Source organism: Cervus elaphus, chromosome 9, assembly GCF_910594005.1.
Source record: "Cervus elaphus chromosome 9, mCerEla1.1, whole genome shotgun sequence".
NCBI classification, from domain to species: Eukaryota; Metazoa; Chordata; class Mammalia; order Artiodactyla; family Cervidae; genus Cervus; species Cervus elaphus.
The window spans coordinates 62995590-63000885 of record NC_057823.1 but is presented as its reverse complement, the minus strand read 5'-3'; the positions used below and the strand labels follow the sequence as shown (position 1 = coordinate 63000885).

Here is a 5296-nt window from a genome sequence, read left to right as displayed (position 1 = left end):
ATGTCTGTTCAGATTCTTGGACCATATTTGAATAGTTTTGTTGGCATCCCTTACATATTCTGGATTTTAAACCCGTAGCAGGCCTATGGTTTGCAAACAGTTTCTGCCTTTCTCTAGGTTGTCCTTTCACTCTCCTGATCATGTCCTGTGATGCACGGAAGTTTTTAATTCTTTTGAGGACCAGTGTATCTAATTTTCTATGCCTTTGGAGTCATGTCTTAGGACCCATAACCCAAGCCAATGTCACGGAGATGTGTGTCTATGTTTTCATCTGTGATTTTCAGCTTAATTTTAGGGTTTGTTTCTGGGCTCCAAGTCTATTCCATGGTTTGTATGGGAATGCAGTAACACACTTCTGGAAGATAATTTTGGCTCTTCAGTGTCCCTTGGAATTTCATATGAATATTAGAATTTATTCCCAATTTGAGAAACAACAGAAAAAAAAGAAACTCTGAGCTAAACAGGGATCAAATTAAATCTGTATTTGTTCCGGAGAGTATTGCTATTTTGGACACTGTTAAGTGTTCTAATCTTCAGACATGGACTGTATTCCATTTATTTAGGTCCTCTTTAGTTTAAGCAATGCTTTAAAGTTTTCAGGGTAGAAGTCTTTTGCCTCCTTGTTTGGAATCTGAAATACTTTTTATTATTTTTAAACTTTTATGGGAGTATAGTTGATTAACAATGTTGTTATCAGTTTGAGGTGTACAGCACCTGAAGTGAATACGTGAATAAGCATTGATAAATAAACCAGTTATACATATATCCGCTTTGTTTAAATTCTTTTCTCATGTAGGCTAATACAGAAAACTGAGTAGAGTTCCCTGTGCTATATGGTAGGACCTTATTAATATATATACGGTAGTCCATATACGTTGATCCCAATCTCCTAATTGATTCCTCCTTGCCACCCTCTCACTTTCCCCTTTATAGCCATAGGTTTGTTTTTTATATAAATGCCTCTCTATCTCTTTTGCAAATAAGTTCATTTGTATCATCTTTTTAGATTCTGCATGTAAGAGATATCAAATGATAGTTTTCTTTTCTATCTGACTTAATGTTCCTTTGTATAAAAAATTCTAGGTCCATCCATGTTGCTGCAAATGGTAGTATCTAATTTACTTATTTTTTTGTTTTTAGTTTTAAACTTTTTATATTATACTGGAGTATAGCCGATTAACAATGTGATAGTTTCAGGTGGACAGCAAAGGGACTTAGCCATACATAATATATGTGTATCCATCCTCTCCCAAACTCCCTTCCTTTCCAGCTTGCCACATAACATTGAGCAGAATTCCCTGTACTATACAGTAGGACTTTGCTGGTTATCCATTTTAAATATAGCAGTGTGTACATGTCGATCCCAAACTCCCTAATTATCCCTTTTCTCTGTCCTTCTCCCCTAAGCAGCCATAAGTTCGTTCCATAAGTCTGTGAGTCTGCTTCTGTGTTGTAACTAAATTCGCTTGTATCCTTTCTTTTTAGATTCTGCATACCAGGGATGTCATACAATATTTCTCCTTCTCAGTGGGACTTCCGTCATTCAGTATGAAAATCTCTAGGTCCACCCATGTTGTTGCAAATGGCATTATTACATTCTATTTAATGGTTGAGTAATATTCCATTGCCTAGATGTACCACTTTTTCTTTATCCATTCCTCTGTCAATGGACATTTAGATGGCTTTAATGTTGGCTATTGTAAACAATGCTGCAGTGAACCCTTCAATGAAAGTATATTTTTTCAAATACTGACTTTTCCCCCCAGATGTATGCTTAGTAGAAGGATTGCTGAATTATACGGTAATTCTACATAGAGCTTTTTAAGGAACCTCCATAGTGTTCTCCATAAATGGCGTACCCATTTACACTCCCTGCAGCAGTGTAGGGGGCTCCACTTTCTCTGCATCCTTTCTAGCAGTTATTGTTTGCAGATTTTTTGATGATGGCCATTCTGACCCTTGTGTGGTAGTATCTCACTGTAGTTTTAATCTCCATTTTTCTAATAATTAGTGGTGTTCAGCATTTTTTCATGTTCATTTGACCACTTGTATGTCTCCTTTGAGAAATGTCTGTTTGGGTTTTTGGTCCATTTTTGAATTATATTGTTTTTAGTGTCTTTTACATATTCTGCAGAGTAAATCCATAGCAGGTTTATGGTTTGCAAACATTTTTGGTCCTTCTCTAGGTTGTCTTTTCACCATCGTGAGAATGTCCTGTGATGCATGGAAAATTTTCATCTTTTCCTTGAAGGACACTGTATCTGTTTGTTGTTGTTGTTGTATCCTGTGCCTCTGGTCTGACATTTAAGGCACCATCACCAAATCCAAGTTCATGGCAATGTTTTAGAGTTTTCAGGGTAGAAGACTTTCACCTCCTTGATGAACTCTGAAATATTTTATGTTATGTTTAAATTTTTATTTAGTTGTTGTTAGAGTATAGTTGTTGTTCAATGTTGTTATCAGCTTCAGACATATAGCTAGGTGAATCAATTAGACATACATCTGTATCTACTCTGTTTTAGATTCTTTTCACAAAGGGGTCAAAGCAGAATACTGAAAAGAGTTCCCTGTGCTGTATAATAGGTCCTTATTAGTTATCCATTACATACAGAGTAGTGTGTATATGTTCCCCCATCTCCTAATTTATCCTTCCCAGTACCACACACTTTCCACTCTGGGAACTATACATTTGTTTTCTTTATCTCTGACTCTAATTCTTTTTGTAAATAAGTTCATCTGTACCAACTTTTTAGATTTTGCATATAAGCAATATCATATGATATCTGTCATTTTTTGTCTGACTTAGATCTCTGGCTATGAGAATCTCTAGAGCCATCCACATAGCTGCAAATGGTAGTTTTTCCACTCATTTTTCTGGCTGAGTATTACCCCATTGTAGGTATGTACCACTGTTTTCTTTTTTTAAAAAGTTTTTTATTTTTAAATTGTGAAAGTATGATAACACATTTATAAAAAACCTGGAAAATGCAGAACAAGTTTATATACAGTTCAATTATTTATTACAATTATCTTTTGCTGCTGCTGCTAAGTCGCTTCAGTCGTGTCTGACTCTGTGCGACCCCATAGATAGCAGCCCACCAGGCTCCGCCGTCCCTGGGATTCTCCAGGCAAGAACACTGGAGTGGGTTGCCATTTCCTTCTCCAATGCATGAAAGTGAAAAGTGAAAGTGAAGTCGCTCAGTTGTGTCCAACTCTTTGCGACCCCCATGGACTGCAGACTACTAGGCTCTTCCGTCCATGGGATTTTCCAGGCAAGAGTACTGGAGTGGGTTGCCATTGCCTTCTCTGACAATTATCTTTTAAGTAAATTAATATTTTTATTTGGAGTCTCAAGTCAATCTCCCCAAAATTAATACAATGAATATACAGAGAAGTAGAAGGATAGAATAGACCTGAAAAATGCTATACACCAATTCAACATAACTAAGATTTATACAATTTTCAAACAACAGTATAATAAAAATTCTACTCAAGTTCCCATAGACTGTAAACTACAAGACACTGGATCATATCCAGGGACATACCACAAGGTGCAAAAATGTCATGGTCTTAAAGGTATTGAAATCATAGAGTATGTTCTCTTATCACTGTAGAATTATGTTGGAAATGAATATCAAAAGATATTTGAAAGTAACCCACACATTTTCATACAAAACATAACATTTATCAAGAGAGATCTTTGACTTAGCCATCCAAAGCCTCGGTAAAGTTAGAGTGAGTAAAACAGAGGGTGATGGCAGAGAAGAAATCATTAAAATGAGAAATTAGTATCAAAATGAGAATTACTATTAAAGATACTTTAGACAAAATCCCATGTATTTAGAAATTAAATGTCCACTCTTGAATAATGACTGTATCTAAGAAGCCATAACAAGGAAAATTAGAAAATATTTGTAATAGAATAGAAATGAAAAGAGAATTTATCAGAATTTGTTCATCCAGCTGAAGGTGCAGCTAAATACAATGTGGAATCTTGATAAGGATTAAAACATATAATGGACACTGGCATAAAACTTTGTAATATTTGAATAAAATCTGTACTTTAGTTAATAATACTGTATCACTTATTTCCTATTTTTTTTAACATTCTATATCTCTATATTCTAAAAATTGGATTAGAAGTTTCAAGTCTCATTCAAATTTTTTTAAATCACTAATTTTTAGCACTAATACTAGATGCCAAAATACATGGAATTATATAAAAGTTCTGAGTGAATAGAAATTAAAATCTAGCATTCTAGTCATGCTGAGTCAAACAAGTATAATCAAAATGTCATAAGTTTTTTTAGCTAGGCAAAAATTCATGAATTTTTAAAAATATATATCCATTTTATTATACATACTGTATATATATTCATATACAAACGCTTTAGTGCTACACTTGATAAATGCTTGAGAAAGAGCAACAACACAAAAAGAGACAGAGAAGTTGGGAAACATAAAGTAAATGAAATGGGAGCACGGAATAGGAAATAGAAAAGGTGAAACAAACTAGATAAAGGTAAACAACCAGCATATAGTCCAGTCATTTTTCAACAAGTCTGCTGTTACAAACACATCTGAAGCCTTGGAGAAAAATGGCTCAACCTGAGCATTTGTATTTTTCAAAATATTCCAAGAGAATTCTGTTCTGTGTCTTGACTTAAAAGTGATTTCAAGATCCTTTTGTAGTTCATGAGCATGATGACTGGGTGTTCACGCTACTGCGTGATATGTGCCTCCCTCCAAACCTTGTTATGACATCGGCACATTACCTGTCTGACGTGAAAAAAAAAAAAAGTGATTTCAAGTTTTTCTGTTGAGTATCGCTTCTTCCCTACTTGTCTGTCGATACTTAGGTGGCTTCCGTGTTTGGCTATTGTGAACAGTGTTGCAGGGAACCGTGGGGTGCACGCATCTTTTCAAATAATGGTTTTCTCTGAATATCCGCACTTGAGTGGAATTACTGGCTCATATGGTAGTTCTGTATACAGTTTTTTAAGGAACCTCAATATTCTTCTCTATCATGGTTGTACCCATTTACATTCCCACCAGTAGTGTAGGAGAGTTCCCTTTTCTCCACACACTATCCTGCATTTATTGTTTGTAGATTTTTTGATGATGATCATTCTGACTTGTGATGTGATATCCCACTGAAGTTCTAAGTTCTAGTTCTCTGATAATTAGTGGTGCTGACCATCTTTTCATGTGCTGTTGGCCATTTGTATGCCTTCTTAGGAGAAACGTCTGTTCAGGTTTTTGGACCACCTTTGAATTGTGTTGTTGGGATCCTTTA

General features: G+C 35.2%; 1 non-coding gene across 1 annotated transcript; it reads left to right on the top strand.

The window, feature by feature from the left end:
• Positions 1-4680: 4680 nt before the first annotated feature.
• On the top strand, positions 4681-4785 carry LOC122701187. Its single transcript, XR_006343021.1, has one exon. It is a non-coding gene; the product is annotated as a small nucleolar RNA U13 (small nucleolar RNA).
• The last annotated feature ends 511 nt before the right edge of the window (positions 4786-5296 follow it).